The 13,072-nt window shown below is 42.0% G+C and overlaps 1 protein-coding gene across 2 annotated transcripts in view; it reads left to right on the top strand.

Moving 5' to 3' along the window:
* PTPRT (protein tyrosine phosphatase receptor type T) overlaps nt 1-13,072 on the top strand; it is a 1,032,653-nt gene that overhangs the window by 261,457 nt on the left and 758,124 nt on the right. The window lies entirely within an intron of this gene.

Below are 13,072 nucleotides of genomic sequence, written 5' to 3'. Positions count from 1 at the left end.
TAACCTACATATTATCTTGTCTTTTTTTTTTTTTTTTTTTCACCAGCACCTTCTGGTACTCTTCTGCACTCTGGCCACTAAATATGGGAGATCTTAGGCTTGTTCTATACTGTCTCCATGTGTATTAGGTTCTCCAGAGAAACAGAATCAATGGGATATATATACAGAGATACATTTAAAAGGAGATTTAGTACAGGAATTGGCTCACACTGTATGGAGGCTGAGAAGTCCCATGATCTGTTGTGTGCAAGCTGGAAAACCAGTGGTGGGATCCAGGGCTGATGTTATAAACTCTGATCTGAGTTTGAAATCTCAAGAACCAGGAACACTGATATTTGAGGGCAGGAGAAGATGGATGCCTGTAACTCAAGTAGAGAGGATGAATTCACTCTTCCTTTTTGTTCTGTTTGAGCCCACAAGTGGATGATGCCTCCTACCTTGGGGAGGGCTGTCTGCCTTACTCAGTTTGCCAATTTAAATGCTAATCTATTCTGGAAATAGCCTCATAGATACTCCCAGAAATAATGTTTAGCAGCTCTTTGGACATCTCATAGCCCAGGCAAGTTGACACACAAAATTAACCATCACATTATGGATGGCCTCCACCACTCCTATGCCTTCAGTTGCCATCAGACATCTTGTATGAACGCTAGACCTACACCACCCACTGCCCAATTGGCAGGTCTTTTTGGCATCCTCTGGGGATGTTTACCAGGATGCCACTAAGCTGGAGACAGGAAGTGGTGCTCCAAGATGTCCAGGTAAGGGTGTAGCCTGTGTGGCCTCAGTGACCGTGAATTCGGCTCCAGAGCAGGAGGCTACTGGATGATTCTATGTACTTCCAATCAAAGGTGTAAATTGTCGTTTAAGTTTTTTGTGAGTGTAGACACCAGCCCTAGATAAAATAAATCTGTGCTATGGTACAAAATTGAGCTTTGCAGATCTGGTAGGAACTTACTTGGCATGAGCAAAGTCACCAACAACTACGTGTTCCCCTTCTTAAGGTACCTGTGGAACAACCTGTATGCCTGTTGCCCCATCATCATTTTAAACATTTCTGAGTTTACTTTCAGGAGTGTCTTGGTTTAGTCGATAGAATCATTCATTCCATTAGGGATCCAAAGAGTCCAGTGCACTTTGCTGAAATGTACCATGTGCTCCATTTTGCCTGGCCGTCTTTGTTGTTGGCCAAACACATCCAGATCTTTTAGTATGTGTATGTGTTTTGCATGCACACATATGGTCTTCCTGCTAATCTTTAGCCCACCTGAAGCCCTGTGGGGTCTTGGAGGCTCTCCAAACTCAACATCTCAAAAATTGAGCTCTTGAGTCATCTTTTTTCCCTCCTCTTATACTTGCTTTGCCACATTCCTTGTCTCAGGAAAGACCACTCTGTGGAACATTTTCCTCCACCTCGTACTCTTGTACTTACCCTTCCTATCTCAGTCTTTTCTTAGGACAGCACATCCTAGATACTTACCTGGGTCAGCTCTTTCTGTAAATATTTCCCATTGCATCATGGACTTTTTCTCAATGACATGTCACTGTGGATGTTATTTGCTCAGTGTATGTTTTTACCTTCAGATGAGAAATTCCATGTGCATGTAGACCATGACAGTCTTGTTCATTGCGTTATCTTAGAGCTTAATACAGTGATTGTATATAGTATGAACAAATTAACATTTTGTTGTATGGATGGATGGCCAAATAGTCTTTATCAGGTGTATTTTACTTATTTTTTTAGTAAAAAATTTTGTTTGTTCTTTTTTTGCTCATTTATTTTTTCTTTTTAAAATTGAAGTATCATTGACACACAATGTTGTATTAGTTTTGGGTGTACTCCATAGTGATTCAACAAGTCTATATGTTATGCTGTGCTCACTGTAACTGTAGCTACCCTCTGTGCCCATATGGTGCTGTTATAACGCCATTGACTATATTCCCTGTGCTGTGCCTTTCATCCACTGGACGTCTGTACTCTCCACTGCCCTTAACCCATTTGCCCATCCCTACTCCCCTTCCCTTTGGCAACCACTAATTTAGTTTTGTGTTTTTGGGTCTAATTCTCCTTTTTGTTTATTCATTTGTTTTTTAGATTCCATGTGTATCTGAAATCATAGGATATTTGTCTTTCCCTGACTTACTTCACTATCAAATATTTTTTATTTAGTTTTATTTTTTTTTAAAGATTATTTGAGAGAGGGAGTGAGAGTGAGCATGAACAGGGGGCGGGGCAGAGGGAGAAGCAGACCCCCCCACTGAACGAGGAGCCCGATGGGATCATGGGATCATGGGATCCCAGAGCTGGGACTCTGGGATCATGACCTCAGCCAAAGTCAGATGCTCAACCAGCTGAGCCACCCTAGTGCCCTTCAAGTGCTTTTTAAATGAAGAAATGAATCCTAATGATCTTCAAATGCCTTTAGGCCATCTATAAACTGACCATTTTTATTTTTTTAAAGATTTTTATTTATTTATTCATGAGAGACAGAGAGAGAGAGAGAGAGAGAGAGAGAGGCAGGCAGAGACACAGGCAGAGGGAGAAGCAGGCTCCATGCAGGGAGCCCGGTGTGGGACTTGATTCCGGGAATCCAGGATCACACCCTGGGCTGAAGGCGGCGCTAAACCGCTGAGCCACCCGGGCTGCCTGTGACCATGCATTTTTAATCTTTCCTATAATCCTTCCATTTTATAGACCAGGAAACTAAGGTTCTAAGAAGCTGAGTGACATTGCTTTTCCCACCATGCCAATCTCTCTTCCCAAAGGAATAACTCTTCTAATCTTAATTTTCTCAGCCCCTCATTATGGCAGAGTGTCATTTCATAAATATTGGATTGTGCTAATACAATCTTCTGAGCTTTTCTAAATAGAGGCATTTGATAATGATCACTGAAATTATTCTGTCATGATGCGCCTGTGGATTTCAGCGGCTCTGCGTGCTTCTTAGGCAGAGAGGCATGAAAGTGAATTTGGATTAGGCAAAATTGTTTGTTCTTCTCCTGGGCAAAAACTGAAATCTTACTTTTCCTCCTGTAAAACCAGCAGTTTCCATCCTTTGGAAGTCTAGTTTGAGTCTATTTATTCAGATGTTCCACAACCTTTGACTGATCACCTTCTGTGTGACAAACTATGTGCTGGAGTGTGGGTAAATCACACTGTGTCATTTGGGCACTTAATCTCTCTGCTGGCTTCTCCTGACACATGGCTTGAAATCTGAACTCCTTACTGTAGCCTACAAGGTTCTGCATGATCTGGTGTCTTCTCCAAGCCTGTTGTCTTCTCAAAATGCCCTAGACACACCAGCTCCATTCAGTTCCTTGGAGACTGAAAGACTATCAGATTCTTTCTTGGCTCAGGACATTTGCACGTGCTGTTCCCTTTCACTGCAATGGATTTCTCCGCTCTTTGCTTAGCTGATTTATTTAGGACTCAGCTCAAAAGGCTCCTCCTTAGGGAGATTGTCCTTACCAGTCTATGTGAAGAAAGATCCCCTCGTTGCTCTTCCCATAGTATCCTGATCTTGGCTTTCAAAGTCCTCATCATAAACATGATTCCAGTCCAGCTTATTCCAATCTTGTGCCATAGCTCAGTGACTCTGGGTCCTTAACTGGGCCTCAGTTTCCTCATCTTTAGCATGAGAACCAGGGTGAGAGTTAAACAGATTGATGCCTGAGTGAGGGTGAAGTGCCTGCACATAGTAGGGCTTAAACAGTACTGGTTACCCTGTGCTCTTCGCTGTTTCTCAAGATCTCTGCAACTGTAAGTCTAAGTTCTCCTTAGAACCTTGCCTGCTCCTTCAAGCTCACCTGACCCTAGATGCTGCTTTACCCAGGTGCACCACCCAGCAGGCGGTCTGCATGGGTCCCTGAGAGACCCAGAGGGACTTTTCAATACCCAGGGTACTTGCTGCCCTGAGGGCTTGCATACTTCTTCTGTTGGCTCAGTTAATTCAGTGCTGCATGCAGTCACTATCAGAGTCTTTGTCTCTTCCTTTTCCATGGGAAGAGCCCTTTGCCTGACATTCCAGGCTTCAGACCTGGCTTTGCTGTGACCTCACCTTCCTGGGGCTGTCCTAGGGAGATGGGGGTGACTACACCCACAGAGCCTCTCTGCAAGCCTGGATCTGGTCCCTGGAACTTCCTGAAGCTGCCTCTGGTTTCTAGCTCTGCCTTCCCCAGCCTTGGCGTAGTCCCCACATGTTCACATGGGGAGACAGTCCAAGGTCCAGTGAGGGCTTCTTTAGGGGGCTGAAAGGGGTATGCAAGGCTGTAAGTGTCCTTTTAAAAGAGCTAAAGCCAGAGGCAGTAGGGCTATGGAGGTGTCCTCCAATTTCTTACGCTTGTAGGCTATTTAAGTGTTGGGATGTAGTAAGGTTGACTATAAGGCTGAGACCCAGGTGTGTAAGAAATGCTACTTTTACATCAACTTCAATCTGACCCTGAGCCTTCAGGGAGTTAGCCATAATTGTTATTTTGAGGGCTCTCCCTTCCATAGGGGTCTACAGATGACCTTGGCATTTAGGCCAGCCTATTGTGGTTTCTTCTTAGAAGCCCACTTTTCCATTTCCATGATCCCTTTAGGTCTAATAATTCTGCTGCTGCTTCCCAGGCTTGGATCCCTTTTGTGGAGTCCAGCCAGCCGAGGGGCATCACTCAGCATTGTTTCTGGGGCTCATGCCATAGGGCAGCATGAGACCAACAGGACCCAACCCTCACCCTTCCCACTGTGGAAGACCATTTCTGCTCACTTTCTAAACCCGACAGGCATACCCTTGTGGTCCAGCCCTACTGAATTCCTTATCTCTTAAGTTTAAGATTTCAAACAAGGAGGGGAAAGAAGGGACCTGTGACATGAAGCAGCTTTTCTGCCTCCTTCACAAATTTCTAGAGCAGAGACATGCAAAGATCCTAGTTAGTTACCTGACTGCAAGGGGCAGATGTTAGGAAAAGTCCAGAGAAAACACATACAGGCATTCACACAGAGACAGGAAGGAATATGTCAACCAATCAACCTATTGTGGGACAATCTCCAGGTTGTGGTGCTCATTTTCCTTGATGGCACTGGTCATAGTGGGACTGCTTGAGGAGGAGAGACACACAGACACACAAGGAAAGTGGCCACATGAAGATAAAGGCAGAGATAGGAGCCATGCATCTACAGGTCACGGAATGCCAAAGATTACTAGCAGACACCAGAAACCTCCTGCCCTAGAAACTTGGGGAGAACATTTCTCTGCCAGCACCTTGATTTCAGACTTGTCAACCCTGTATCCCTGAGAGGTTAAGTTTCTGTTGTCATAAGCCACCTACTTTGTGGCAATTTGTTATGGCAGCCCTAGGACACTGTTACTGGGTCAGTCACATAACTCTATCTTGATCCTATCACCTTTTCGACATTAGAACTCACAGCTGAGTACTGTAAGTATAGGAACCTTCCCTTTCTTATAAGAGAACTGACATTTTTATATGTGTTCACTCTAACCAAGAATTAGAGGAGATGAAATGTACAGGAAAATGCTTAATGTGTTACCATCCCAAGAGTTCAAAGATCTTGTCTCCTCTTTCCTTTGAGAAAACCAGGCCCCAGAGACATGAAGTAATTGGTCCAACCCCATGCAAGTTATATATGAAAGAGGATCCAGGTTTCAAATCCAAGATAAACATAGGTTGTATACATGGCATGTGATCAACTAACCAGCTTTTAAAATCATTTCTATTTAAAGGCATGATATATGAGTGCAAAAGTAATTCATACTCATTGTAGAGAATATACACAGTAGAGATAACTATAAGGAACAAAATAAAAGTTCTGTATGCATACAAACTTATGTAAGTTTATTTTTTTCTATTTAATGCTATTTTAAGCATTTTCCCATGTCCTTAAATACTCTTCAAAGGCAGACTTTCTAAAGGTTTCCTAGTTTTCCATTACACTGACTATTTCACGATTTATTTAAGCTTGCTATAGTGTTGCATATTTAAGTCCTTTCCAGTTACACACTCTTGAATCACATTGCAGTGAATGTTCTTGTACATATATCTCTGTGCTCCTGTTTAGTAGAAGTTCTCAAATTTGCTTTCATATATATGTATTTCTGCACTCCCTTGTGTACCAAACACAGAGTGGTTGTATATTATCTTTGAAATCTGGAAGAAGAATATCATCCACATGTCAAACATGGAATCCTGGATATTTGTCTATAAATTGATGTAGGGAACATTCTCGGTGAATTCTGAAGCCGTCAGCATAAGTCAGGAAGTGATGATGGTCCCCTGAGCGCAGCGTGTTATAGCTCTTCATGGACTGGTTGGAGACCTTCTGAGGATTAGTAGGAATTATGCTCAAAGTAATAATCAACCAGAGAGCAGTCCACACACTGACGAGTCCAGGTGGACATCGGCTGTAGAAGCAGATGGGGGCTCTCCAGTGCTTGTTTGACAAGTAGTAAGCCTCTTTGTAGTCTGCTGCTCAGCTAGCTTCTGTTCTCCTTGGAGGCAGGGACCGTGAACATTTGCTGAATGAATTGCTCTTATTAATAATTGAACTTTTTCATGATCCGACCCTGGCATCTGTCTCCAGCCTCAGCTTCCACTTCCGCCCTCTTGGTTTCCCTTTCTTCTTCTATATAATCATGTGAGAGAGGCCTTTGTGCTTTCATTTTGGGAGTCCAGCCTCCAATTCTGCTGCCCCTTCCTGCCCAGGACTTTCTATCTAGGGAGGACGGGCCAGAGGCCTGTGCAGTGGGGTGTCCACCGACAGGGTTGGTGGCTGGGCCACAAGAGATGCTACTGAATGAGGTTCCAAACTACCTTCTTCTTGGTTCCCCAGAACTGCCTTGATTTCTGCTTATCTTTCAAGTCTATCTCTAGCTTTCTGGCCATGAGGAGCCTCCTGCCTTTAGAACATTCCTAATTTGGGGAAAGATTGTCCTAATTGATTTTTCTTGTTTTCAGCTGCAAACCTTGCAGGTCCTACCATTGTGCCTTTGTCTAGAAGGCATTATCCTCTCTCTCTTCCTTTTATATCAAAACCCTGAACTGATTTAACTTCCTCCAGGAGGGCCTCCCTAATTCTACCCACACAGAATTGCATCTTCTCTATGCACCTGTGGCCGAGTTAATTACATCTTTGATTCCTCACTGGGACTGTGAGCTACTGGAGGGCATGGGTTGTTTCTCATTGCTGACTTCCCTGTGCCCTGCATTGGGCTTGAAATAGGGAAGGTGAACCACACATATGGACTAAATTAGCATTAGGAATAAGTGTTTGGAAAGTCACAAGCAAACTGCTATCAGGGATTTTGGGGATAACCCTGCGGAAGCTGCTCCTTTCTTTGGCATGTTTGTAGTACCTGGAGCATGTGGAGAGGCACCTCTCAGCCTGAGGAGGCTGTCATTAGAGTGGGCCATTTGGTCCCAGGGCCTGGCTTGTCTGGCCTCTTGCTCTGGAGTTAATCCTTGGGTCAAATAAAAGAAGATGTGGTTTATGTATACAATGGAATATTACTCAGCTATTAGAAATGACAAATACCCACCATTTGCTTCAACGTGGATGGAACTGGAGGGTATTATGCTGAGTGAAGTAAGTCAGTCGGAGAAGGACAAACATTATATGATCTCATTCATTTGGGGAATATAAATAATAGTGAAAGGGAATATAAGGGAAGGGAGAAGAAATGTGTGGGAAATATCAGAAAGGGAGACAGAACGTAAAGACTGCTAACTCTGGGAAACGAACTAGGGGTGGTAGAAGGGGAGGAGGGCAGGGGGTGGGAGTGAATGGGTGACGGGCACTGGGTGTTATTCTGTATGTTAGTAAATTGAACACCAATAAAAAATAAATTAAAAAAAAAAAAAGGATCCTGGGGATTATCACTTCCTTCACTCTGGGGACTGGCACTTTCTCGCAAATGTGCAGATCTGCTTGTGACCTATGTAAGGGGTTCTCCATTGGAAAAATGTGATGTATTCAAAAACTGACCTACTGTTTCTTTAACATAGTGCTAACATTAAAACAATCGGGAAGTAGAGGTCTTTAACCATCCTTAATCACTCCAGATATTATTGATTGGCTTAAAGCTATGAGCTCTTAAGTTCCCATCTAGCCACTGTTGAGTCAATACATTTTCTTCTTCCCTCTTTAATGATAAAATATTATATATTCATTTCTAAAGAAATGCTGAGTCTGTCTCTACAAGTTAACTCTCTCCCACACCATCTCAGTTTCCTCATATATCATGCTTAACAAATTGATGTGTATTGAGGAGGAGAGGAGGAAGGGGGCAGGGGAGGGGAGGGAGGGAGAATGTACATATGTGGTAATAGTGACAATAATAGTAGGAAAGCAATATTTATGTGATGCTTATTATGTGGCAGGTATTATGCTAAGCATCTTCAATATATTATTTGGTCTGCTAACAGTCATCTGATACATATACTGTGATCTGCATGTTACAGATTAGGGAGCTGATGGAACAAAAAGCTTTTTTTTTAAATTTTTATTTATTTATGATAGTCACAGAGAGAGAGAGAGAGAGGCAGAGACACAGGCAGAGGGAGAAGCAGGCTCCATGCACCGGGAGCCCGACGTGGGATTCGATCCTGGGTCTCCAGGATCGCGCCCTGGGCCAAAGGCAGGCGCTAAACCGCTGCACCACCCAGGGATCCCGAACAAAAAGCTTTTGTGACTTGCCCAAGGTCCCAGTTAGCATATGGTAGGGCCAGGATTTGCCCTGCTGGAAGCCTGTGCCCAGAGTCTGTGTACTTGACCATCTTGCTCCAGGGCCTCCTAAGAAGGCAGATGATGCATCGGGTCATGGTTCTCAATCAGCTATGTCATTGCCCTCCTTTCATATCACCCCTTCAGACCTGGTGTTCACCTGCCAGGGCTGCATGATCTTATACTAGATGGATGGACCATGTTTATTCCCACCCAATGGCAGTGGGAGAAGAAATGATAAAATCCAGAATGTACCCAAATGCCCAAATAAAAGGCAAGATCTTTGTCTCCAGACACCTCTTGAAAAAGTACTTACAGGGCATTTTTATATTATGAGGTGGTCTCTTGTGTACTTTTAACCACAAAATTAATTAGGGAAACTACATTAGCCTGGAGTGACCCCAATCAGTGCTAGTTCTGTCTGATAACAGAATTGGTAGAGGGAAAAAAAAAAGGCAAGAAAATCGAAGACTGGTTTAGGATTATCCTGGAGGATATGACCACATAATGACAAATGATAAGGATGGATTGGAAAAACAACAGAGGCTCTTTTTGATGATCAAAATATACATGTGTTAGATAAATGGGGAAACAGGCCTGTTGTAATATCCTTATGAATGCTTGCCTTGACATCCAGTTTTCAGTGATCTCAAACCTCCGTTTAAAAGTCAGCAAAAGGGCAGCCCGGGTGGCTCAGCGGTTTAGCGCTGCCTTCAGCCCAGGGCATGATCCTGGAGACCTGGGATTGAGTCCCGCATTGGGCTACCCACAAGGAGCCTGCTTCTCCTTCTGCCTGTGTCTCTGCCTCTCTTTCTCTCTGTGTCTCTCATGAATAAATAAATAAAATATTTAAAAAGAAGAAAAAAAAAAGAAAATACTTTTAAAAAAATAACAGCAAAACATAAAGTCAACATACTGAGTGGAAGAAGATATTTTCAGATGATATTATCTGATAAGGAGTTAATAGCTAAAATATATAAAGAACTTCTACACCTCAATCTCAGAAAAGCCAAATAATTCAATTAAAAAATGGGCAGAGGACTTGAATAGACATTTTTCCAAAGAAAACCTACAGATGGCCAATAGACACATGATAAAAATGCTCAAACTCACGAATCATCTGGGAAGTGTAAATTCAAGCCACGGTGAGGATACCATTTTAGATTTGTCAGAATGGCTGAAATAAAAAACACAAAAAATAATGTGTTGGTAAGGATGTGGAGAAAAAGGAACTTTTGGGCACTATTGGTGGGAATGCACATTGGTGCAGTCACTGTGGAACAGTATGGAGATTCCTCAGAAAGTGAAAAATAAGAGTTATTGTGGGATCTAGTAATGCCACTACTGGGTATTTACCCAAAGAAAACAAAAGCACTAATTCGAAAAGATACATGTACCTCCATATTATAGTATTATTTACAATAGCCAAGATACGGAACCCAATTCAAGAGTACATCAGTAGATGAATAGATAAAGAAAATGTGGCTACGCTCGCACGTGTGCACACACACACACACACACACTGGAATATTACTTAGTCATAAGAAAGAGTTAAATCTTACCATTTGTAACGTGGATAGAACTTGAGGGTATTAAGCTAAGTGAGTAAGTCACAGAAAGAAGTACTATATGATTTTATTCCTATGTAATTTAAGGAACAATAGAAGCAACAAAAACGAACAAAGAAAAAAATACAAATAAAAACCAGATTCTTAAATAAAGAGAACACACTGGCAGTTGCCAGAGGGAGCTTGGGGAGATGGGTGAAATAAAGGAGATTAAGAGTACACTTACCATGATGAGCACTGAGAGATGTATAGAATCATTGAATCATTGCATTTTACACCGGAAACTAATATAACGTGGAACATTAATTATACTAAAATAAACAAAATTTTAAAGCGTATTCCTATAGATATAAACAAAACATCTCAACGGTATTTTCTAGACTATAAAAGAAGCAATGCATCCAAATGCTATAATTGGATGTAAGGGTGATGTGGACAGATGTCGTTCAACCTAAGAAGGGCTTGCTCTGAGGACAGATCCAGATGCCAGTGGTACAGATGATAAGTTCAAATGAACGTTTCTGTAATATGTGGGAAGGGACAGCAAACCACTGTTTTGTAACTGAACACATGTGCACCACTTACTGGATGGTGTTCTAGGGGCTTTACGTGATTTTAACCCATTTAATACTTCTACAAACTGGTACTACTGATTACGCCTATTATACACGTGAGGAAAATGAGGTCCAGAATGTTAAATAACTCACCCAAAAGTTAGTCAAAAATGGAGGAGCTTAGATTTGAACCCAGGCAGCCTGTCTCCAGAGTCTGTGCTCTGAACCACTTTCTATTTTTAACACTGTACATTATCTTATGAAACATGATTTTAAATATGTCATTAAATCTTAACTTAGGCATCATAAGTAGACATTTGACTAATTCACCTACATGCTGTATATTTTATGTGTTAAAGCAGCCTGAAAACATTTTGTGGGGTCTTCTCCCTGGGAAATGAGGGAAATATCCTACTTCTAGGCCCTGAGGGTTGACCATCCTATCCACTTGTTGAACTGATGAAGCCATCAGTGGCCACCTGAATGCAGATAGAATAAGCCTGTGAATTGTTCTGAAAATTTGTCAGAAGGGAACATGAGTGGAAGCATTTATGCATCAGAGACCTCTGTCTGGACAGCAGAGATGACTTTTCTCAGTGTTCTGCTGCTTCTATTTCAGCTACTCCTGGGACAGACAGGCTGAGAGGAAGATACTGCCAAGAAGCCTCACAATCATAGTGTTGCCAGCTCAGTGTAGATGGTGAGGTTTCCATGGATTGTTCATCTGGTTTGGCTCCTTTTCCAGGGGCTTGGGCTAATCCAAGTGAACACCTTTTTGAATATACGGATTGTGTTGTTCTTAATGAGGAGACAGATCTCTATGCTTTGAATACTATAATTTGAATTATAACATAGCTTATGAGAGATTTGATAAAATTGTAGGTTAGCAAAAATATCATTTATTAAGTGAAAATAAGATGACTTTTGTGTGACTCCATAAAATAAGGTCCAATAATCTGGAAATCCCAAGAACCCATTGTAGTCCCATGTGAGAATGTGCTAGACCAGTGGTGTCCCAATATGGTAGCTACTAGATGTATGCAGCTATTGAACACTTAAAATGTGGCTAGTTCTATAGATGCAGAATACACGTCAGATTTTGAAGACTTAGCATGAAAAAAAGAATGTAAGGCACTTATTAATACTTTTTATGTTGGTTGTTGAAATGATTATATTGTAGATATACTGGACTAGGTAAAAAATCATTAAAATTAATTTAACCATTCCCCTGCCCCTCTTTTTTACCTTTTAAAGTGTGGCTACTAGGGCAGCCCGGGTGGCTCAGTGGTTTAGCACTTGTCTTTGGCCCAGGGTGTGGTCCTGGAGACCTGGGATTGAGTCCCACATCGGGCTCCCTGCATGGAGCCTGCTTCTCCCTCTGCCTGTGTTTCTGCCTCTCTCTTTCTGGATCTCTCATGAATAAACAAATAAATAAAACCTTTAAAAAATAAAAAAAAATAAAGTGTGACTACTAGAAAATTTAAAATTAGCCTGTGTGGCTCACATTATATTTCTATTGTCCAGCCCCATCCTCGGTGATCAGATTTTTATTGTGTCAGTTGTACCAATAGGAATGTACTCAAGAAGAAAAGGATACACCTTTAACTGGAAGAATTAAGTGACACGTTTATAAAATACAATGTCTGTGAAAAATCCTTTGGTCTTATCCCCTCATCAGTTTGTCTTTCTGTCAGTCAGTCATGGCAGCTGCAAGGAATCACCTTGACAGGGGAATTTGTTTTCATGAGTGTGTGCAGATGGGCACCGGAAGATAAACCTCCCTGTCGACCTTCCTCTGCTCTCAGAGCTGCAGTTATCTGCCCCAACCCTTAAGATCATAGGTCCACCTTCAGATATTATTTTCCTGCAGTTGCTAATCACTGAGACATTTAGTCAGAGAAATTTCCCAATTCTCTACAATAGACTTCCCACCCTGCTGTGCCGCCCCCAGTCCAATACTATTTTGCCACTATGCTCTATGTGGATGCCAGGCCACTTCAGTTTTGGAAAGCAACATTTACCTTAGTGAACCGGTTTTTAGACATCCCGAGAATCTGCCAGTGTCTTTTAAAAATGCTTTCTTTCCCAAGCATTGTGCTCATCATCAAGAAAGCCAGGTTATACTTTCTCAGAATTCTCAAAGCATTACTTGTCATTAAGTCAAGCAATTATAAAGTCTATAGATAAGCAAGTCTATGTTCTTTGTTAAGAGACCTGAGGATTTCTAGGGT

The sequence above is a fragment of the Canis lupus genome, chromosome 24 (genome assembly GCF_011100685.1).
Source record: "Canis lupus familiaris isolate Mischka breed German Shepherd chromosome 24, alternate assembly UU_Cfam_GSD_1.0, whole genome shotgun sequence".
Taxonomy (NCBI): Eukaryota; Metazoa; Chordata; class Mammalia; order Carnivora; family Canidae; genus Canis; species Canis lupus.
Note: the sequence above shows the minus strand (reverse complement) of the source record. Positions and strands in the feature narration are given on the sequence as shown.